The sequence below is a fragment of the Tursiops truncatus genome, chromosome 12, assembly GCF_011762595.2.
Source record: "Tursiops truncatus isolate mTurTru1 chromosome 12, mTurTru1.mat.Y, whole genome shotgun sequence".
Lineage (NCBI taxonomy): Eukaryota > Metazoa > Chordata > Mammalia > Artiodactyla > Delphinidae > Tursiops > Tursiops truncatus.
This window is the reverse complement of record NC_047045.1, coordinates 8585734-8610598: the sequence shown is the minus strand read 5'-3', so window position 1 is coordinate 8610598 and position 24865 is coordinate 8585734. Positions and strand designations below refer to the sequence as shown.

Sequence of the window (24865 nt, the reverse complement as noted above, 5' to 3'; positions counted from 1 at the left end):
TGCTTTATAATTCTGCTCTCAAAGAATTACTATACAGTGTGCCTCTCTCAGAATTAGAAGAATTATGTATCATTTTCAAAAAAAATGTTTCCAATTCTGTATTATGAATATGACTATAATACTGTATGCCATAAAATTTTTAATAACCATTTGTTAGGGTATAAGCTAAGCTACCGTGAAGCAATCATATCGATTACAGGAGGCTACCATAAAGCAATCTTATTGCTGCTTCTTTGTTATCAATGCATGAATCTTTATACCTGTAAGTAAATATGAATTTTTTTTTCATATTATCTTTTCATTTTTGCTGTCTGGTGTTAGTAATACATGTAACATCTGCAGTGTTTTGTATCATATAAGACAATATTGGTATTGACAGATGATTCATCTTATAAACAGATAATGTAAATTTACAGTATTGATAAATACAGTACAGCACTGTAAATATATTTTCTTTTATGATTTTCTTAATAGCATTTTCTTTTCTCTAAGCTTACTTTATTGTAAGAATACAGTATATAATACATGTAACCTACAAAATGGGTGTTAATTGTTTATGTTATAGGTAAGGCTATTAGCAGTTAACTTTGGGGGGAAGTCAAACTTGCATGTGGATTTTTGACTGCATGGAGCCCCTAACCCCCGCATTGTTCAACTGTGCATGCTAATTAAAGGGAAAACAAACAGAATAATGTCACTAAGTAGAGCGTTCCCTCCAACCCCAATAGAGAATGTTAATGAGCCAGGCTGCACTAAGGAGTCATTTATTTCACACTCCTTCAGCCTACAGCCCCAGGTGGGATATATGAGGGATCCTGAAGAAGACAGTATCTGACAACATGGAAGAGAAATAAATATAGGGACCTCTCCCAGAGTACCCCTTACCCCTTACTCTTGGGAGGAAGGACATCCAGAAGAAAGTTTGTCCGATGGGGCAGACTATGGCCCTTTCTTTGTGCACCTTCAGCTGAGCCCGGTGCCCGCCATCCCGCCTCTGCCCGTGTGTCTGGGCGGGGCCACAGCAGCATCCCACTCTGCCCGTGTGTCTGGGCGGGGCCACAGCAGCATCCCACTCTGCCCGTGTGTCTGGGCGGGGCCACAGCAGCATCCCATTCTGCCTGCATGTCTGGGCGGGGCCACAGCAGCATGCCACCTCTGCCTGCATGTCTGGGCAGGGCAGGGCTGCAGAAGAGGGAGGAGGGAGAGAAAGGGTTCAAGCAGGCACCCAACTGCCCCTAGATGCCAATACGTGCCCTCCAACAATGTCTATTCAGGTGGAGTTGACAACATACATGTAAAATACATTAACAGTGGTGCGTGATGCCCTAAGTAGCTGCAGGAACAATGAACTACGGGCTGGCATTTGTTTATTGTGTGCTTTGTGCCAGGCGTGTTCTATGTGCTCTGTACTGACTCAGTTTAACCCTGGCAGGAGCCCCATGAGGTCGGCGCTGTCGTAAGTTTACAGGTGAGGAAACTGAGGCACAGCAGGGCTCAGGGACCTGCTCAAGGTCACTCAGGAAGCGGCGGGAACCGAAAGTAAGAATAAAAAGTGCTGACCGTCACCGAAGAATGAACAGCCGGTTGAAGCTGGAAGGATTGCGGAAGGCGCCTGAGCTGTGCTCCGCTCACACCGAGGACGAGGAGTAAGGCGCTGCGTGTCTGGGGACAGGCCCCGAGTCAGGAGGGTACAGGGCCGCAGGCCGCCGCCTCCCCGGCCTCCACGTGTCCCAGGGGCTCGGGGACCCGCCGTCAGAAGCCGCGCTGGGACGTGGTGGAGGTCCTGAAATGGGGACCAAGGATATCTCTGTAAGCGTATGGCAAGCTCCGCTTGTAAATAGTGCTGAATTATAGGATGAAGTTATTATGCAGAAATGTTTTGTTTCCCTTGAAAGCGAGAAAACAAGGGCCGGCTCCCGCTGCATCTCTAAATAGGCTGCTGTTTCTCTTTCTTTTTGTCGTTGGGAAGAATCATTCCTGCCGGCGTGGCTAACGAGCTTCCGCAGCTGTTGAATGCAATTATACATTCTGTTCCACGAGGCCGTCGTGCGGCCATTGTCTCGGGGGGGGGGGGGGGGGTGCTCGGTGTGTGCTCCGGCCCCGGGATGCTTGGACGGCACAGCGGCCCGAGCTGGTCTTGGTCCAGGAGGCTCTGAGGTCTGGGGTCAGGCGGGCCTGCAGGAGGAGAGGCTGCTTGGGCACAGGGGGCCGGAGAAGGGCGCTGTTTTTCTACATCACAGCTGCCCTCTTCAGCAAGGACTGAGGAATGCTAGAGGAGAACCGGCCACCGTTTTCTAAAAAGGGTCTTCTATTAAAGAAAAATTATTATCCGACCGATTCTACCTAGACACTAACTTTCAGTCCTCCAGGTGCGGCCGTTGAGCAAGTCCGCAGCCGGCCAAGGCTGAGGGAGCCGCGTCCACCCAGTTCCTCGCCTCCTCCACGCCTGTCGGCGCCGGAGCTCCCTGGTCCGGTCTGTTCAGTAGAACTTGGAAGATTTTTGAATCTCTCAGTCTCCTGTTGCTCTAAATTCAGACCTTCACTGCCAGTGTCCCTCAGCTGTTTCCCCGCGGTGATCCCTTGCCTCCTGTGCACTCCCCAAAAATACCAGCTCCCCTGGTGCCGCCAGGAAGGCACTCCTCGTCCTGGGGCCGTCAGGCTCCCTCTGGCTCTGAGGTGCAGACTGCTGCCGCTCCTGGGCTCTGCTCAGCGGGGACCTGCCCCGGCGGGGGTGGGACTGCTTACAGCCTGGCACTTCGGTGCAGAGGAAGTAACTCAGCTTGGGACTGAGGGCCAGAGTCTCTCATGACCAGGGAGTTATGAAAACCTGTGCTTCTTCATGAACGGCCCTCTTCCCAAAGGCCTAATCCTCTCTGCTCCTCCACCGAAAGAATACGTGGATTTCTTTCCAAACATTTCCATCATGTATTTGCCGTAGGAAAAAAAAAAAATCTGGGCAGTATCTGACTACCTGCCACATGAAAAACCAGGTCCGTGGTTTCTGGGTTACCACAGACAATGAATGCACAGTTCATCCTGGTGAAGTGTTCACCAATCAAATGACGTTTAAGAGTCAAACATAAGAGAGCTCACAAATAAGCACGGGAAAGAAACAGAGATATTTGTGCCGGTAGATGAACGCAGACACGTGGGTAGCTGCGTGTTCTTAGACTCTCCATTTCTTTCCATCCCCTCCTCCCTTATGGACCTTCCACTGGTGGCCAGTTGTTATTCATAAATTTGAGCTGTTTGCATAATAGGAGTTGCAGTAATCTAATTATACTATTCTGATCACCAGTTACATTCATCTGCTCCTAGTACTATAGCAGTATATACACACTCTGTAACCTCTTCGCTTTTGCATCTCTTCACCTTTGAAAAAGAAAGTCAATCTCGATGAACAGTGCTGAGGAAAATATTCTCGAAGAGTAAAAACAGTGTTTAATAAAAAGAGGGCTTTCCAAGCCCTGGTCTCTGTTTATATTACTAAGGAGATGTTAAAAATATAGTCTGGAGAGACTGTCTTATAGTCTATAACTGTAGCATAGCTATCTGCTGACACACAGGCCACTTCTGAAATACTGCTTCACACCCACTTTCAAATAATCTGATGCCGTCTCAGCCAAATTAATCTCTGACTAACAGGAGTCCTTTCTGGATTTACATATAGTCTCAGAGATACATAATAAATGGTATATATCGAAGACAGCTGCCGTGAGAGTGTTTATGCAGCTTGGCTAGAAACAGTCGCTCTCTTAACATGCTGGGTGTTTTACATGAAGACCGTCCCTGGCATTGTGCAGCCCAGCAAGAACGCTGGCCCGCTGACTAAACAAATATGATTGCCAAAGTGAATTATTAAATTCCAACCGGCCTCACTTGCTAGAGAATTTCTCTCCTCTTTCTCCCACACAGCTTCCTACTTTTTATTAGATGAACCCTTTTCAGCTCTTGCAAATAATTGCTATCTCTTGCTAGTCATTGCTACAGCAGTTTCCCACTGTTTATATTTTAAAACCAGCACTTGGATGAGTCCCGCTGAAGTAGAACAAATAAATATGTGTGTGCATCTGTGCAAATATTTATCTAAAATTGCATTATGAAAAGTCCTAGTGAACTCTGGGTCCCACCGTTGCGCCCTGGATCCCTTCTGAGATGATCCCGCCATCGGGCTACTGTTACTTGACTACACATGGGTGACTTCAGCCCAGCATTTCCTTTGGAGGCCTATCTGGGACACTCCCTTCCAATAGAGGAAGTGGGCTGATGAGGGCCAGTGTTCTCATTCCAGATCCTTCACATCTCTGAAAAGCTGCATCCTTTGTAGAAAATAGATCTGTACGTGTGCCAGAGTGGAACCCTGATGTTCATGGGGGGGGGGGGGGGGGTCACAGATTCCTTGTCTGTTTCAGCAGTAATCCTCCCATTTGGCAGGAGTCCGAGAGGAAGTATTTAACAATGGGATTTTATAAAATTCAATGTAGTAAAGAACGGTTTTAGATTTGAATGGATCTAAGGATGTGTTCTTTCTTTCCCCCTGATAAGTGGAGGGTATTTAAGGGTAACGGTATCTCTGGATTTGCTGGGAGGATTTGGCTCTTTTATTGGACTTTGTAGAATGATAATTTTTCCATGTTATCATTTCCATGAAAGGTAATCCTCAGAAGAAAAAGCTGTAGTCTCTTACTACCTCCATACTGATCTTAAACATTTTGCTTAAGGGGAATTAGTGAGGAAATAACAGTTTCTCAGAAGGTTTAAAACTGTGATTTCGTTCAACATCCAGTGCTCTTTGAATGTCTCCAACGATATGCCAGAAACTGTGAAGTGATTTTCTTTCACACACTCGCCACAAGACCTGGTGTTTTTTAAAGCCTTAGACACAAAGAGCTTTATGCTAAAAATAAAAATTGCACAAAGCAGAGGAAAAGATGTTCTTGTCATCGTTCCCTGTTTGCTTCTAACCACGTGAAGTCTCCAGGGGAGCTTGCTGGATTCAGATGAGCTCCAGTGGTGGGTTAGCAGCCACAGTAGAAAGTTAGAGGCCGTCCGCTGAGGAAGAAAGACCTGCCATGTGTACAGGTCTAGGATACAAGGATGGCTTAGGTCTTCATCAGCCAGTGACCCTTGCCACCCTAACACAGAACAATAGCTACCCAGGAGTGTTTATGTCTACTGAGAAAAGGAAGGGCAAAACAATACCACCGATGTACTTTTTAATTTATTGTATGGTCTATTTAGACTCTGTTAATTTCTAGTCTTTTAAAAGAAAGCAAGTTGAAGAAGATTTGCTTGGTACAGAAGCATCATAACATCACAGACTCTTCCTCTTGGCAGGGGCATTAAGTCCGTTGGCCCACATCCCTACCAGTGGCAGCCTGAGTCAAGGACCTCATTACTGGCATCCTCCTTTGCACACATAAAGTTTATCCATCCCCTCGATAGATGTATATTGAGCCCTTCCCACACAGAGATATGGCAGGGAACGATGCAGCCTCTTATTTCAAGGAGTTGGCTATTTAAAAGAAGATAAAAACATGGAAAGCAGTGATTGCATGAGAGAACCTATGGTAAAAGGCCTGTTGAGAGTTTTAGGAGACGGCGTGTACAGAGAAGTTCTATTTAGCTTAGGGTGAGAATCAGGAAACAGTTCAAAGAAAATTGAACATATTGAAGGACAAATGGACCCTGGGCAAGTGGACCCGTGGAGCAGACACACCAGAAAGGTAAAGAGCTTGTGCAGAGCATGGAGGTGTAGAGAGCAGAGCCTGCTCAGGAAGAGCAGCTGGTGGGTCGGGCTGCCCGAGGAGGTGAGAGAGCAGGACCACGGACAGAATCGACGGACGGGACACTTAAAGGTGGGCAGAGGAAGATGCTGGAAAGGGGCGGGAGAGGAGGAGGGAACCTCGGCTGGCGGTGTGAGGGGCAGAGGGTTCCAGGAGGGGGAGTCCACAGCATCAGCGCTGCAAAGGGATGAAGGAGCCAGCCTGGAACAGGGGAGCCGTCTCTCTGTGGAGAAGGAAGGACGGGTGGCCATTCGAACAGATTTGAGCTGGGGAGCAGTCACGTGGGGGCAGAATGTACGGCATGAAATAGGAAGTGAGGTGGGTAAGTCACGCCTGCGAGGGATGAAAATAGGGAAGAGGGGGTGGTCTGGAAAAGCTGCCGTGAGCACAGAAAAAGCTGATGCTCTGTGTGCCACTGAGGGGCCAGCTGAGAGCAGAGGCCATACGCTCCCTGGAGAGGCAGGAACCCGCTTGGGGGTGTGACGTTTTCCAGCCTTAAGTGAAAAGTCTACACGTAGGCACCAAGGAGGGAGAATATTGTGCGCTGCGACGCCACTGGGTGTGTGGTGCGCTGTCGCTGTGAAGAGTATGTGCAATAGGGGGTATTTTGGTGAATTACATGCTTGACTTATCGAAAAGCCGCGGTTTCTCCCTCTCCTCCTATGAGCACTCCAGAGTCTTTGGTTAGGCCTTGACCTCAAAGTCCTCAGAGCCCACGGATCTGGCCTGGCTCGTAGAGAGTTTGGGGTGGGAGTCATTGTTTCCCTGATTTCTCGTGCATATTCCCCTCTCTTCTCCAGCATCGTGGATTGACCTGTGTACTTCAGCGCTTAACTATATACAGTAGTATCTGATTTATTTAACCCCATTCAGGAGCGAGCTGATCCTCCTAACTGAAGTTTCCAGATAAGTGAATTACATCCCATTTAAAACTAAACAAAAAAGGCAATTTCTATGGTGTATTCCTATGACTTGGTCTCTACAGAGAGTAATGGACCTTATTTGCAGCAGGTTCAGGATGACTTTGGGCCATGGTTCTAAATAGCAATGGACTATGCCTTTCAAGTGACCTCAAGCCTCCAATTTTTTGTTTTGTTTTGTTTTCTCTGTCTGCCCATCCAGTAATCTTATCAAAAAGGGAGGAAATAAAAATCAACACCCGTTTCATGTAAATACCTGCCTGCCTTCTCTCCCTCCCAGATCCTTCTCAGAGAGGATGAAAGATAACTTTGTCTAAGACAGAGGATTTCAGATGTCAGTTTATTCATTTAATAAATATTTATTAAGCAGCTACTCTGAACCGAACCCTGTGCTAAGAGATTAGGATACAGCTGTGAACAAGCCAGACATCGTCCCGTCTCCCCAGAAATGTCCATTACTGCCCGGCTGCCCTCAGAGAGGCTGAAGGGTGGAGCTGGAGTGCAGAACATCTGTGGTAAGTGGTCGACAGACCAGAGCCAGGCACCAACGTGTGCAGAAGCAGAAGCTTTTCAAGTAACTGATATTGTAACATAAAATATCTAGATGGACTGGGAAACTAGTTGAACCGTGCAACACATAAACCCTAAGGAGCTGAAATGTGGAGCAACTTGTTTTCTAAAGCATCTGGGGTTAACAGATTTTTCATGCAGGTAATTCAAGTGCATACGAGCGATGGCACTCACACACACTGGTCAACATGCAATACAAATGGCACTGTCATCTGAAGCCAGTGTCTTTGAACTTAAAACTGCCATATAAGAATTTTGATTCTTTTACCATGGGGCAGGGTGGGGCAGGGGGGCGGTGAAGCCCTAGCAGAACAATGAATCAATTTTTTACTACATTGCCTAAGTCTAATGTTCTTCGGAGAGTTTTCAGAGAATTACTTATGCAATACCCATCTCTCCCGCCGTTGGTCCCGAGGGCTCAGTGTCATCGTTTTCTGAAAGTCGTCCTTTGTTTAGGTGTGCACTACACCTGGGCTGACTCTTACACAGACTTCTAAGTTAACCATACCCCATGCACCCACCTCAAAAGGACTGTAGGTGGAGAAACAAGAGATAGTCAGCCCAAGACCCCTATTTAACCCTAACTCGGTTCCTTTTCCCCTTTTCCAGGGCAGCTTATCCCTGGGTCTAAAGTTCAGTAGCCTCACTATAAAAGGCTGAGAAAAAACAATATCCATTCCTCCTTTGCAGTCCACTTCTCACAGGAGCCCACCCAGATGCCCGGCTATCCTTCCACCTGGGATCCTCTAGGCCAGGGTGTTTGTGATCCACACCAGAAGCTGCATGCGAGACCTTTCCAGTTGGCCAAAGAGCAAAAGATTTCCTTTTCTCACTATCGCTGTTTTCTTCCCTCTTTCTTTAAATATTTTCCTGCGAGCCTCTTCACTTCCCAGGCTTCTTTCACACCCCTGTGTCTCTGTACAGCAGCTTCCTGTACAAATGTGTATCACACGCAGATGTGGAAACTTGCCTAAATGAAATTAGGCAGACAGGTGGCGCCAGAGATACACGTGACTCACTCCCCTGCTTCATTTAGTTTCCTGTTCAAATGTCACTTTAGTAAGAAGGGCCTTACCTGACCCCTACCTCCGCCAAAAATAGTTATCCCGCGCAACTGGTCACTTAAGCTGCTATGCATTCCCTTGAAGCATCTATCACGCCTGTCAAATTACAGGTTAATTTCTTAATTGGTTTTATTTGTCTCTTCGTGCACACTGTGAGATCAGGGACTCACTGATGATTCATCCCTATGGTTTAGAAAAGTGCCTGGTACATAGTAAAACCCTTCCAGTTTTGAGAATGAAGTGCCTATTTTGACAATTCAGAACCTTGAGGTTTATCTTAATGAGGGAGCTTCTGTGATCATCATCTTTGTTTTAAAGCTTAGGCTATTGAAGCTCAGAGCTTGCCCAAGGTCGCATAAGTGGTAAGTGGAACCAAGATCCACACCCGCATCTGCTGACTCTGTTTATTCAGGTGACTCTATAAAATGCCTCCAAATAGAGGTAAATTAATTTTATAAATATTTATTGGTACGTCTCTATAGAGAAGGCATAATGAACACGAAGGGCCGTGCATTAAACTTTATGACAAGCAACGGCTTATCAGAATGAATGAGGCCAGTATATCAGTGACAGTTCATCTGAAGGTTGCATATCAATCAAGGGCCCCAGTTTTTCTCCATGATGTTTTAACATGGAATGTTGAGGAAAAAGACATGGCCCATTCGATTTTCCTTTGCATTTCTTTTGCCCAATTCTAAAGTGACCGCCCATTCCTCAAGATTAACCTGGTGTTGCTTTATTTTCCTCCCTTTTGGAGAGAGGAGAGATGGTGGGGAAACACATCTTCCAAGTTTATAAATTAGCCTCCTTTCATCCCCACAGATGGCTCTTGCTTCCCCCAGAGACACTCGGGCATTGGTGGTTAAGCAAATAGATTTGGGGCCAAGTCAGACTTCTGTTGAGGCATTTGAACGCATTCTTGCTTCCCTTGCAAACTCCTCAGCCTTCAGCTGAGTTGGAAAGGAAACGTACAGTTCTCAGATGAATTTTCGGGTAACGGGATTTCATCTTTGTTCAAAGATTTTCTTGATGGGGAGGAAATAGGGTGCACGAGGTTGGTAGTTTTGATTTTGCAAAGGTAACAAGATAACATATTCTTTTATCATAAGACTTTTTATCCTAAGTTTATTTTTTTTATCTGAAACGTACTTTCAATTTTAATATAATGGGGAAAAAAGCTATGATAGATTTAATCTTTGTGTATAAACACAATTAGAAGTACATAAAGATTAAGTACTCACTGTGACAAAGCCCCCAAATATCTTAATACTAATTAGCCTTAAAAATTTCAGCACATTTTCCTTTGCGCTCAATTCTACTGGGTTCTGTTTTCTATCAAAAGAAAACATTCTGTCATGTTAATATACAATAGCAGCAAAAAGCTGCACAAGGGTACCACCCTCAGTGCTGCTGAAAAGAAATAATTTTCAAAAGTTTTCTTAAAATATAAGGAGTCCCTTTTTCAGATTTTACTGAATGTAATCAGCCACCCGAAAAGTTCTTATATTTTGCCCACTATTTTAAAAGTACAGTCAATTATTGTGTGGTGAACAAACATCTTTTATTTGAAGTACCTAAAAAGAGCATTACATTATTTAACCAAGTTTCACCATTGGGAGGCAAAGGTGCTCACGTGTCCTTCTCTGTCTCCTTAAAAATTGTTGAAGCATTGAGAAAACAGTAACCAAAAAGTCCTCGAAGAAAAAGGATTCATAATCCTACTATTCACACCCAAATATTTTAGGTTTTGCCTTTAGTTATTACCTTGTAGTGCCTGACCTTTTTTTTTTTCCTTTTTTTTCTCAATAAGCCATGAGGCATCGCTTTATTACAGAGTAGTGTAATAACAGCTGTTCCTAACTGTGTTCCGGAGTCTCTAAGCCAACCACCATAGCACCTTTCTGGTATCTCAATACTTAACAAACAGAACAATAAAGATATCTTTCTATGTCTTTTCCCTTCTTACATCACGAGCTGGCTTTTTACATCCATGGCCCTGGCACCTAGCACAGTGCCTAGTTCATGGTAGCCACTTGTAATTACTTGTACAGTAAATGGCTTAACAAAATGGCTAGCAATGTGGATAGACAGATAGATAGATAGATAGATAGATAGATAAAAACAAAGACAAGTATTGCTTGCCTGCCCATTTTTATGCAGATGAAAATCATGTGGCTTTTAAAACATATTATATTGTACTGAGATATTTAATCACTTACATGACTGTACTATGTTGATATCACATTGTACCAAATTACTGTTTGAATTGTTTTCATTTTGACAACTAATATTCTCATACACTTTTTGGTTCTATCACTGTATTTTCTCATGATAAATTCCCTTAAGCAACAGCACCAAGTAAAAGCCCTTTTTTTTTTAGCTACATGTGAGTGTAACAGATTTGCTGCAGCCATGCCTATACTGTGTATGTTTGAATGTTGCTAATTTAGTAGTTGCAAAATGCTAACTCAGAAAATTAATTTACTTGAATTTTTTAATCACAAAAAGTAGTGATCTCTCTATTTTATTATTTGTATTTATTCTTTGGGGAGTTATATGCTCATCAATAAGTTCATTATTGCATAATGGAACACCGATAGGCAAGGAATGATAAAGACATTGCATAATCCCCAGATAATTAACTCGAAATGTTATATAGCACCCCATGTAGTTGTAAGAGACTATAAAGCCTCCAGATATATCTGAGTCTCTGGTACTTTTCTAATATCAAAAGATATTCATATAAAACTTTTAGAACCAGAGTGTACTTCCGTTCTTTCACACTTTCTCTGTTTATGGTGTGCATGTTTACATAGATGCTGAAAGAAGTAAATCTGAGCATAAATCTGAACTCCTGTGTGATTTTGAGCAAGTTTAATCCTCAATTTCCTCATCCATCTGGGTTTATTTACAGCAGTAATGTAATTAACATGTAGCACAGGGCTTGGAACATGGAAAGCATTCAAACATATTAGCTATCATTATTAAAGTCTGATCAATCATGTTAACTCAGAACCGTTATAACATGTGGCTTATTCAGGTAATTTAACGGAATTAATTTTAATAAATGCATTTTCTTGTTTGACCTATTTGGGGAATTTATAGTAGACAGTGTTAACAGTAACTGACAGCGTTATAGCTGGAAACATGTTGTACCAGATCTGTCTCCTAAAGCAAATCCAAGTGAAAAAAAGCGTGTTGTGATTGTGCAGTGCATGTGAAACCTGGAGGAGTGTAGTGCAGTAAATATGAGAGCTGCCCATGAAGACTTTATAACCTAAAAGGCAACACAGTGACAAAGACAGAGACGGTCGCTGTATCCTTCATAAATTGACAATGGCTAAATTGTAGGAGACTCTACTTAATAAGAAACAATCCGTCATAATGGAAGGTAAACGAACAGATTAAAGCTTACTCAAGAGGAAATGTAGGATCCACCGTGGACCACAGGTTGACTAGCTATCAGGAGCTCAGGCATCCTACTGTCGAGTGGGAGCGTGAGCTGTGAAGTCACACAGACCCAGGTCTGAACTTCTCCATCCCTCACTAGCTCTGTGACTCTGCAAAACCTCACTGAATCTCAGAAGGAAAAAAAAAAAGAAAAAAAGGTGTTTCATTTAAGTTCACGATTTGTTACTCAGTAGGCACTTAGTACATACTTCTTTGCTTCTTATCTCCCTCTATTATTCACAAAAGTAAACGAAATACAAACCGACCATAAAACAGTTGAAAACTGGCAGTAACTCCTTCAACATCATCATCTAGCAGAATATAAGAGAACTGGAGTTATGAAATTTGGAAACTCGTTTAAGAGAAATGACTTCTTTTTTAATATGAGCATTTAAAGCTATAATTTCCCTCTAAGCATGTCTTCACTGCATCCCACAAATTGTGATGTTGCATTTTCATTTTCATTCAGTTCAAAATACTTTATATCCCTTATCACTACTTTTATGACTTGAGGGTTATTTACACATATGTTGTTTAATGTAATACAATTTTTGAGAATTTTGTAGATATCTTGGTTACTATTTTTAATTTATTTGTCGTCAGAGAACATGTCCTATATAAATTCAGTCCTTTTAACTATATTGAGACTTGTTCTGTGGTTCAACATATAGTCTGTTTTGATTGATGTTCTGTGTGTACTTGCAAAGAATGTGAGAGCTGCTGTTGTTTGGTGGAGTGCTCTATAAATACGTATTAAACCAATTTGGTTCAGACTGTTGTACAACTCTGTCATTATTGAGCTTCTGTCTACTCATTCAGTTACTGAAAGAAGAATATTCAAGTCATCAACTTAACTATATTTGTAATTTTCTCTCTCTCCTTTGAAGTCTGACAGTTTTTTGCTTCATGTATTTTGAGTTCTATTATTGGATACATATGTGTTTATAATTGTTACAAATCCCTGCTGTATTGACTCTTTTATCATTATGAAATGTCTTTGACTTTGGTAATACTTCTTGCCTTAAATTTTATTTTGTCTGACCCTAATATAGCCACTGAAGCTTGCTTATGCATATTGTATACCTTTTCTAGCCTTTTACTTTCAACCTATTTGTATTTTTATATTTAAAGTGTTACAGGTAGCATATGGTTGAGTCTAGCTTTTTTATAACAGCTTGGCCCCAAAACATCTGCCCTTTGGTTAGAGTATTTAGTCCATTTACATTTAATCTAATTAGTGATGTAGTCGAATTTAGGTCTGCCCTTTGCTGTTTGCTTTCTGTTTGTCTCATGTATTTCATGTTCCTTTTCTGCCTTCTTTGTGTTAAATATTTCATAGTATAGTATATTTTAATTCTGTTGGCTTTTTATAGCTATATTCCTTTACATCATTCTTCTAATGATTACTACAGGGATTACAATATGCTTCTTTAATTTATCACAATCAACTTAAAATTATTATTGATTAACTTTGGAGACATATATATGGAGATTAGATATAGAGATATAGGTATAGATATAGATATCTTGCAACTCTATAGCTCCATTTACCTTCCCTCCAACCTTGGTGCTATTACTGCAATATACGTATTACATCTATAAACAGGCACACCTCGAAGATATTGCAGCTTCGGTTCCAGACCACTGCAATAAAGCAAATGTTGCAATAAAGCAAGTCACATGATGAATATTTTGGTTTCGCAGTGCATATAAAAGTTACGTTTACACTATAGTCTGTTAAGTGTGCAACAGCATTATGTCTAAAAACAATGCACATAAGTTCATTTAAAAATATTTTATTGCTAAAAAGTGCTAACCATCATCTGAGCCCTCAGCGAGTTGTAATCTTTTTGCAATAGTAACATCAAAGATCACTGATCACAGATCACCATAACAAATATAATAATAATGAAAAAGTTTGAAATATTGAGAGAATTGCCAAAATGTGACAGGGAGACAAGAAGTGAGCCAATGCTGTTGGAAAATGGCACCAATAGACTTGCTCCACAAAGGAGTGCACAAACCTTCAATTAGTGTAAAAAAATAAATAAAAGCAGTATCTGCAAAGCACCATATAGTGAAGTACAATGAAACAAAATGCCTGTACTTTAAAACCCAAAATACAGTGTAATTAGTTTTGTGTTAAGCGGTCATATATCTTTAAGAAGAGATGAAAAATATAACAATGATGTTTAAATCCCTGGGTAGTCGTTAAAATAAATTATGTCTCTAAAATAAATGTTATAATTCATCATTTTAATTTTATTAGTTATGAGAATTTCCAATTGTTAGTTTTTACTACTTTTGAGATGTGTATCCAATATCGAGCTGAGAACAAAAAAAGTGCTGGGCAGTCAGCTGGACTCATTGCTCCCTGCATAAATCTGTCTCAGTCAAATGACAGATCACCACAGTCATGACTTCAAGATTGCCTCTCAAAAGGAAAAAGTGAAAATATTAAATCCTTGACCTCCAAAAGCCTACTTACTGCATTTTAAATCATTTAGCATTCATCATCGCTGTTTATAATTTTTTAAAACTTGAAGCTTGCGGTAATCCATTTATTTAGAGTTCAGTAACTGCAGTTTAGTAACTATGACAATATAAATTATGGACATGGAAAGCCTTGTAAGATGGTATCTGTTGGTTTGTAATGTATACATTTCTTTCCAAATGAAGAGAAACGACCAGCAGAACTTTAGGTTATAGTGACACCTGGTGGTACTGTTTTTTTTTCTTTAAGAACATTTTCTGATTTGATCTGTCTAGAGTTTTTATTAAGTAATCATTTTATCAGCTAGGATGTGCCTTAAGAGGCCCTTCCCTTCCTGACCCACATCCCTTTCCATGGCATGGTCCTTGGGCCAGAAGCCCTACTGGTAAGCGCAGCCAGCGGCCTTCACGTTTCTACCTTGGGCTTGAGAAAGAGATCTCATTACGGTGGAATGAATAGACACTGTTAATGCTAAAACTGGGAATCGTATGACTAACAACATGTTATGAAATGCTTCTGAGGATGTGTAGGTACTGAGAATGCACCTGGCATACCCATGCAGTACATACCATATTACTGTATCATTTTATAGAGGGGATTCTGCAGAATACCCAAGGTCACAAAGTTAACCAGCTTGATTAAGTCTCTGGAGAAGCCAGAGCTTCAGTTTTGACTGAATACTAGTTCTAATTTTGAGAAAGAATTTTAATTGTAATTTTAAAAGTATATATATTGCATGAGTACCTTCTGTTTTTAAGAAATTAAATTATTTCCGATAAGGTTGAAATCTTTGCTACCCAGCCCAAGTCCCCTCCTTCTTTCCCCAGAAATAACTACCACTCTCAGTTTGGTGTGTAGCTTTCCAGAACCATCACACACACACACACACACACACACACACTTTATATTTAATATAGAGATAGATGTTTACTTTCTTGTGTGTCTGGTACATAAAAGAGAGTATTTGGCTAAAGTGAAGGGACCAGGCTCATCAAAATATGAACTTGTGCCACTAAGTATTATTATAAGTTGAACCTCTGTAGCACTGATAGTTATTTCTGAAGTTATCTCAGATGTCTCTAGTAAATAGTCAAGATTTAACTAGAATATTGGCTGGAGCACCATCGAGTCTCCTAACGAATGTCGCAGTGTGGCGACACTGCCTGAATGCGGTTGTCAGTGTGACACTCCCGCCACCATGGCTGGACCCAAAATGAACAAACTTTTATTTCTGTGTTATTTAATTGAACCCATGATTGTTTATTGAGGCCAAGATCGTCAGAATGATCTGTCGTTTGTACCCTTGCTCGCGGAATATATATAGAGAGGACTCCCATAATTGTCTTTAATTTTTGTTGTTTGAATCCAGCTTTTTTACCACTCTCATTGAAAATCTACATGTATACTTTTTTAAAGGTTTTTTTTTATTTTGACAATGTTTTCTAATTTAAAAAAACCTTGAAATTTGAATAATTAAAAAGAAACTAATTAGAATGATAGGCAGTAAAAGTATTAATCCATCCACATTCTCTTTTTTCCCCTTCCAGGCACAATAACTTAAATGAAATAGTAAGTGTAAATGAAAAAAAAAAAAAATTAGAGGAGTCAAGAGCCCAAAGAATTTGTCAGGAAAGCCTGACTGAGTAGGTTACATCCCCCTGACCGAGCTCCTAACTCTCTGAGTTTAGTCAGTATTCTACGCAAAGGTGACGTGAACTTCTGGCTATCCCCTCACACTGTGGAATTTACTAGATTTTAGGTTTAAACAGGTGATTTAAGCTACAATGAGAACTTGAGACAGAATCACCCAGATTCGAAGTACAGCACTTTGGGGTCAAGGAGGAGAGCTATTTCCACAGGATAAACATAAGAACGTTAATTAAACAGCGAGTGGACTTCTCAGAACAAATGATTTGAAAATGTGGAATGTTTGAGTTGGATAAATCTCCATGAATTTTGTGAACATATTCTGTACTTACATCTATTTCAAAGTCACATTGTTGTTGATTATCCATGTATTGTAACCCTGTAATGAGGCATTCTATGCTTACAGTTTTCCTTTAGGATCTGGGGTAAATACAAACTAAGGTAAGAACCTTTCAAGTTACTCCTATAAATGAAGGAGTGCGTACTGTCACATTTGCATTGTGATTTTTGCAGAGTCGTTCTCTGGAAATTTCCATATAGCTCATTATTTGTTGAGAGTATGTTTGTCAGATCGTGGGAGGTTCGGATTTTGTTTTCAACTGTGGGGGAAGGGTGTGACAGTGCCTGTTAAATGTTCATCTCACACAATGGGCAAAATGAAAGCGAATGAATGGCGGGTTACGTGGCAAATGTGTGGCCCAGGAGAGAGAAGGCAGTGGGTGGCAAGCAGCTTATGGAGACATGCCTGTAGAGTAAGATGCAAAGCTGGCACGCTCACCAGGGAATCTGTAGCAGCTTCACAATGCAGCCATGGCAGGAGATCTGGAGCCTGACTAAACAGCAGTAACACCCATGATGGGGCAAGAAAAGCCTGCCTACAACAGACACGTGAAGCTTCCAAAGTGGTACCGGTGGTTTTTCTCCAGTCAGTCAGTCGTGGCTACTATAAAGCTGCTATATTTTAACTTAAAAATGAGACTTGGAGAAAGCTACTGTGTATCCTAAAAGATGTATGTACTATTGCAGGATTTATTTTTTTAATCAGATAACAGATGAAAATATTTTTAATACAAAATGTGCCAAATACCATCAGATCTAATGTACACTTGAAATAACTATATTCTTACATATATTTTTAATAAATATTTACTTTTGGTCACTTTAAGCAAATTACTACATTATCAGAGATTGGTTTTATGTAACTAAAATGCATATTAAATCAGAAAGCCTACTTGAACAAAAAAAGTAGATTTCATGTTATAACAGGAACTTCTTGGACTTGTCTTTGAATGGTTAAAATCATTTTATGTAACTAAAAAATCATCATTTTATGTAACTAAAATTACTTTAATCACTGTATTTAGCCAGGGTGTGGTTCTTTCCAGTTAGAACATTTTAAACTCTTAAGTGATTATTCAATAGCTAGACTCAACTATTAGGGCCATTTCCTTTCTTACTCATCCATTTATAAACTGTTTACATGCACTTCTGCTCTGCACTTATTTTGTACCCTGATTTTCCTTCATTTGGAATCCAGCACAAAAAAACAAGTAAATCACGCATTCCTCCTGAAAAGTTAACTTTCTAAAAGATTTCACTGTCATTTAAGGAAAGACTGCTTGTGATGCAGTAACTTCTGTTCTTAGCCATGAGTTCCTTGGAAAAGTAAAACAGCCTAACCTTGAATTACAGTCGGCCCTCGGTATCTGCGGGTTCCCCATGCGCGGATTCCAAACCGCTGTTGGTTGAATCCGCAGATGTGGAACCCGCCGACACAGAGGGCAGACTACTTCACCATTTTTATAAGAGACTTGAGCACCCGTAGATTTTGGTACTTGAGGGGGTCCTGGAACCAATCCCGGGGGACCATTTGGGAGCTTCAAAACAAAATTTCAGAAACTGGTAAATGCTTATTTAAATACTTAAAACCTAAATAATTATCCCCAAAGTATTAACGAATTGCCAGATGGCACATGGCATTATACATTCACGCAGTGCTTCATTCACCAAACATTTCCTGGGAACCTCCCATCGTGCCAAACTCTGGCTACATGGTTTTGAAATTTTTTAATGAAGTGGCATGAAACATGGTGTTTAATCCAGAGATGGACAGGTAAGCAACTACAGTACTTGCGATAAAGTGTAAGCTCTGTGGTAGAGGCTTATGCAGGGTCCCCGGGTGGTCGGAGGGGAGCGGACCTTGCTCCCCAGGCTGGGGGTGCCGGGGCAGCCCTTCGGGGTGGCCGTGACCCGGAGGCTGCAGAGGGCGCGGACCCTCGCCAGCTAGAGGGTCTGTCGGCAAAGTGCAGAACCCACAGAATAAAGAACAGCCTGTCTGGGTTAGACCTTCAAAATGCCTCCATCCCTTCGGTCAGGATGGAATTAAACAGACCTTGGACGTGGCTTCCTAACCTCCCAGACCAGATCCACGAAGGCGCTGGCTGGAAGGCTTCCCAGCCCTTTCCTTCACGCCTCGCTTCACCTGCTTCGTGTTCCTCCTCTCCCCGAGGAGAAGCCTTGTCCCCCGGGGCCTTGTGGCCCACGACTCCCGCCTCCACTCAGCCAGCCCCTCCGGGAGCTCTGCTCTTTCCCTCTTTCTCAGCTCTCAGATCTGCTTGCTACGTGTCCTCACCGCTGCCCCCCTGAGTTAGGCTCCCAAGCGCTCCTGCACCTGGCTGCAGGCATCCTTTCCCTCGTCTTCTTTCCCCGCAGCCTCGCAGCTGAAGTCCCCTCCCAAGGGCAGGCGTGGCCGTGCCACTTGCCTCCCTAGTTTGGAGATGATGCCCAAACGTCTTCGCCGGGCGTTTGGGGACCCGTGGCATCCTCCTTCTGCCCCAGCCCCTGGCCTCACCTCCCTTCACCCTTATCCACATTTGGCCCCCACTCTGCTGAATTCTTGAAGGTGCCCGTTGTGTGGCTGTTCTTGAGGTACACTTGCAGCCCCCCATCTCCTTCCCTGCCCACCCCGTCCAAACCCCCATTGGCCCCATCTCCACTTGGCTAAATTTGTTCCATCTTTAAGACTCAGCCCAGGTGTCAGCCAACTGGGAAGTGTCTTTTGACCGACCGCGGCACCTGTCACACTTAACGACAATGGTTTACGTGTCCTGAAGACCAGGCTGTGTCTTTCTCAAGGGCAGGGATGACCCCGTTCATTTCTCACCACTCAGAATTTAAAACATTGCTGATTTATGGTAGGCACTCACACGTGTTTGTTGAATGAATGAATGAACAGTGTCCAGTAAGAGTTTGATATCCGATGCCACTTTGGTTTACGGTGTGGTGTTCTATCACCGAGGGTTGTTTTGTAATGTATAGTATTGATGACTTTCACACAAGCATTTTGTGCACCATAGATCAATCTAGCAAATGAAGTCCAAGAACCATTTGGATAAATCTTTCTTCGGAAAGAACTTTAGGTATCAAGTAACTCCACTCATGTATATGCCTCTAATTACAGATTTGCTTCCTTCCAAATATTAGATTTTTTAAGTTTCAGCATTATGTTAGCAATTTCCCATGCACCATCTTTATGCATATAACTTGCATCCAATCATATTTACTTTTTGCTCATTTGACTGAATTTGTGGATAGGTAAAGTAACTAACTTTCAGTAATTAAACTGACAGGTGGTCTTCTGTCTGCAAGTCCATTGTTCTGTTATATGCGGGAGTGAGTGGAAACAAAGTTGCAAGGCTCAGAGAGTGAGCCACTGGATTCTACACCCAGAAAGGAAACGTGCAGCCATTTAAGGGGTGAGTGAGTCTTTTGAGACCATTTTGGAAAATCCTAGAATATTGAAAATCCCATGTTTACAGAATCCACGAGTGTGCAAAGGCCAAAGCTGCACACCTCAGGAGAATCCACACCTCAGGAGAATTCCGTGCAGAGCAGGAAGAGGACGCCAGTCCTCAGAGAATGATAATTTAGTCCCAAGAATGTTTTCGGGTCCTTTCCCGTGACCCTTTATGGTATCTTGAAATGATGCTGGGTTTCCCAAGGCTTGCACTGCTGCCCACCAGCCCCGCCCCAGAGAGCACTGAGGGACAGATACTGTAAACACCCTACACTCTCAGCTGTGGACAGTGAGAAAGCTGGGAGAAGGCTGTTTACTCTCTCTGCCTTGGAAATCAACTAGAGAGAAGCGGGCTGGGAGTATTTTTATATGTGTCTTGTAATTGATCCTACCCACTATTTATTTATGAGGTCATCCCTAAAAAGAAAGAAGTAAGTTGATTGAATCATGCTAACAAATATAAAATAATTTGTAAGATTTATCTTTGACATCATCTGGGGGAAAGAAAAACCAAGATTACCATAAACGCGAGAAGTGAAGTTTCTGCTAAAGTTACTTAGGTGGCTGAGGCTACATTATGTCAGTTGCTGTAGACTGGTCTGAAAAAGCAACAAAACATTAACTGCCTGCACATTGAACCAGAACAGCATTTCTACACTGAGCTTAGCTTTTTTTTTTTTTTTTTTTTTTTTGGCGGTACGCGGGCCTCTCACTGTTGTGGCCTCTCCCGTCGCGGAGCACAGGCTCCAGACACGCAGGCTCAGCGGCCATGGCTCACAGGCCCAGCTGCTCCGCGGCACATGGGATCTTCCCAGACCGGGGCACAAACCCGCGTCCCCTGCATCGGCAGGCGGACTTCCAACCACTGCGCCACCAGGGAAGCCCTACACTGAGTTTAGCTTTTATTGAAGCAGAAGTTCTGGAGTCCTGGGACTTGCTATTTTGTCAAGGATCAGATGCAGTTCGGAGCCCCAGTTTGGCTTAAAGAGTGATAATGATGAACAGTATGAATAGGGCCTGCTATTTAAGGCCAGAATATAGTTACACATTCTGAGCAAAGACTGGATTGTGGGAGAGGCAGGTGGGATGCAGAAAGAGAATTGTAAGAGAAATCTACAGAACTGACTCCTAGGTTCAGCCTTCACCAGAAAACCCATATCTCTTATATTCCTTGTTGTCTGTAAATAGTTTAAATCAAAGATTTATTGAACAGCTAGTCTAGAATTTGACTTAACCCAACTTTGTGTCCCTCTTTTATCAATATTAGATGAGTTTTCTTTGTAAGGAGCACATTTAAATGAGAAGGTATATTCTAATAGAGCAAGCCCCTAAAAGGGTAAAATAATTAACTTAATGCCTGCTTTGCTATTACACAAATCTAGACACAGTTACTTGTATATATTGTCTTGGTGTGTCAACAGTGCCGGTTGTTTAAGCTAAAAGATACTCTACGGCTTTAAAGGTATTAGAGAAATTTTTAATTCCACCTTCTTGCTGAGTGTGGACTCTAAGACAATAGGAAGAGTTGTTTCAAGTAAGTGTAACCAAAAATATGTATGAATACGATTGCTTTAGCATGTGATTTCAAGGGAGTGTCTGCACGAGCTGGCCTTGCAGCAGTGGACGGCACAGCTGAAGTGCTGGCAGCGCAGCTCCAGCCTGGGCGAGTCATCAACCTCTTCAGGCCTTGCCTCCAGGCCCCGGGAAGCCCTCTGAGACAATGTTCTCCAGCCTTCTCAAAGAAATAGTTATTGTGAAGGTTTGAAATTGTGCTTTCTGCCAGGAGGTGCAGATCACATGAGTAAATGCAAAAACAGCTCAAAGTAGGAAGAGAATGACCTATGTGCTTTTCCATAGCTTTTTAGTTATTCTGCGTAAATATTCAGGATGTCGCTGGATTTTTGACTTTCAGTCATGAATGTAGCTGTTCCAAAGCTTATTGACATACGTGCTGATACTCATTCCATCATCCACGAAGTGTTTATTGAGCACCTACTCTGTGCCAGCTCCAGACACTGAGGATAAATCAGTGAACAGAAACAAAATCTTATCACATGAACCCACAAATAAATATGTATAATGTATCAGGCTATAAATATCTTGTTTATTCTGTATGTCTATAATATCTAATCTTATTCAATGGTATCATTCATTGCCTTTTTCGGTCTTTCAAAACTAAATGAATTTAAATATCCTGGAACATTTATTTCACTGTCTATGAAAAACATCTAGATACAAATCTACATAATATTGTTCGCTTTTGCATTATTCTTCCAAGTATATTCTCATTGTTCCTGGTCTGTTTTGTGACATGAATAAGTAGTATTAATTAACATGCTTGAGAGGTCATGTTATATATGTATATATATTTACTGAGAAGATATTGCCAAGCAGTTATATAACTAAAAGGCTAAAGGTATCTGTGTTTATATGCATGTTTGTATGTGTATTTATTAAGTATCTTATATACATTCAAACTATCATTGTATATAGTACAAGTAAAGTTTATTAATTTGAACTTTACTCTTTGCAAGTTTACAGTTCTCCAGGTACTGATAAGGATGATTTATCTTTATATTACATTTGTATGTTTATTGTTTGATAAGCAAATGTTATAAATACCTTTTTAAAAACTATTTTTAAATGTAAACATCCATTTATATTTGAAAAAAATATAAGCTTTAACTGATCATTCTTTGAAAGCTTGTGTCATAAAAACTCAACAGAAATAAAAGTCTAATATGTGTATTATTTGTTTATGGATCCATGGTCTCCTTGTCCCTATTTGTTTAAATTAGTAAGTCTTTATAATATAAATGTTTATGCCCTACTGGTGATCTGTTTCTATAAAACTCAGGCTTAGATTTCTCTGGATTTAAATAGAGTTCTCCTCACCTCTTCATTTTAAAAGTGCAGAGAGTGAGTTATCAGTCCACGACAGTGGCTTTTGGGTGTTATTTTCGTTAGCTCTGTCATTGAAAAGCTATGTGAATAATATCCAAACATCAGTGATATTTCTGTATATCAGCAACAAACTAAAATGAAATTTAAAATAGCAACAAAAACTATCAAATACTCCTAAGATATATCTGATAGAAGTTTTATAAGCCCTCTACACTGCAAATTAAATATTGTTGAGGGAAATTAAAGACTTGAATAAGATGGAGAGATATACCATGGCCATGGAGAACAGGATTCAGGATTGTTAAGTGGCTAATTCTCCCCAGGTGGGTGAAGTAGATGCAATGTAGTCCCCAACAGAATCCGAGCAGGAGAGAGAGAGAGAGAGAGAGAGAGAGAGTGTGTGTGTGTGGAAACTGATAAGCTAATTTAAAAATATATAATTTCAATGACAAAGGCAATCTTGAATAAGAGATGGATAAATTACCCTACCAAATCAAGACCTATTATAAAGTCATAGTATGGTAAGGTATTTGTGTAGCAACAAACAGATAGACAATAGACATACAAGTGGAATAAAGACAACTTCGTGATAAAGGTGACACCGAGTGCATTGGAGAAGGGATGCTCTTTTCAATAAGCAGTCCTGGGTTAATTTAATACTCTTATTGAAAACAATGACTTTTTGGTCTCCAACTGACACCATGCATAAAAGCCAATTCCAGATGGACTGTAGATCTAAATATGAAAGATAAAACAATAAAGCTTCTCAGAAAAAACATAGAACATCTTTATGACCTTGGAGTGGGCAAAATTTCCTTTAAAAGGTTCCAAGACAACACTAACCAGAAGGGGAAAACATGACAATTTGGAAAATAATAATATCAAGAAGCTCTGTCCATCCAAAGACATCATTAATAAAATGAAAAGACAATGTATAGAGTAGAAGATATTTGCAGCAAATACAACAAACAACTTGTACCCAGAGTACATTAAAAATTTCCTACAAATTAATGACTGACAACCCAGTAGAGAAATGAGCTGACTTGAACAAAAAGAGGATATGCAAATGATCCATTAACATAAAGAGTTGCTTAGCTCCATCAGTTATCAAGTAAACGCAAATTGAAATCTCAGCTCGATGTCAAGGCACACCTACTAGATTGAGTAAAATTAAAAAGAAAAAAAAATCTAACATTGGCAAGGATGTGGAAAAACTGCAAATAGCTGCATTAGTTTGGACAACCACTTTAGAAAGCTGTTTGGGGCATCCACTTGAACTTCATGCGTCCACGCTCTGTGTCCCAGCTCTTGTCTGTCCCACAGAAACGTGTAAAAACATCCCTCAAAAGATATGAGTAAGAATGTTCATTACAGCACAATTCGTAACAGCCCCAACTTGGGAACTACCCAAAATGCCCATTAACAGTAGGATTTATAAATTGTGGTGCATACTTACAACAGAATACCACTCGGCAGTGAGAATGAATGATCTACGACTTCACCTGAAATTATCAGTAAATCTCACAAGCATACAATTGAATGAAATAAGCAGGACGCAGAAGAGGGCATGCTCTATGTTTCTATTTATGCCAATTTCAAGCACAGGCACCTCTACATCTATGGTGATAACACTCAGGATGTGGTTACCTTGGGGCATGGGGACCAATGCCTGGAAATGGTCGTGGCCTGTCCATTCTTGTCTAAGGACTGGTGTCACAGGTGTGATAGCATGAAAAGTCTCCAAGCTGGGCTTCCCTGGTGGCGCAGTGGTTGAGAATCTGCCTGCCAATGCAGGGGACACGGGTTCGAGCCCTGGTCTGGGAAGATCCCACATGCCACGGAGCAACTAGGCCCATGAGCCACAACTACTGAGCCTGCGCGTCTGGAACCTGTGCTCCGCAGCAAGAGAGGCCACGATAGTGAGAGGCCCACGCACCGCGATGAAGAGTGGCCCCCGCTCGCCGCAACTAGAGAAAGCCCTCGCGCAGAAACGAAGACCCAAGACAGCAAAAATAAATAAATTAATTAATAAACTCCTACCCCCAACATCTTCTTAAAAAAAGAAAAAGTCTCCAAGCCAAAATTTATTTTTTAACTTTTCTGATTGTGTGTTATGCTTCAGTGAAAAGTTTTAAAGAGTTAAACATTTAAAAGTCAAAGCTGTATCACCTGATCTTCAATCAGGCAGGTAGAGCTCTTGGTCAAGCAGTCATAGGAGAAATTCTTTCTCTCAG

General features: G+C 41.5%; 1 long non-coding RNA gene across 1 annotated transcript in view; it reads left to right on the top strand.

The window, feature by feature from the left end:
• LOC141275977 (uncharacterized) overlaps positions 1 to 22490 on the top strand; it is a 34465-nt gene extending 11975 nt beyond the window's left edge. Inside the window, exons 2-3 of the long non-coding RNA XR_012324692.1 lie at positions 1433 to 19686; positions 21303 to 22490. This is a non-coding gene — a long non-coding RNA (uncharacterized lncRNA). The remainder of the gene's footprint in view (positions 1 to 1432; positions 19687 to 21302) is intronic.
• The last annotated feature ends 2375 nt before the right edge of the window (positions 22491 to 24865 follow it).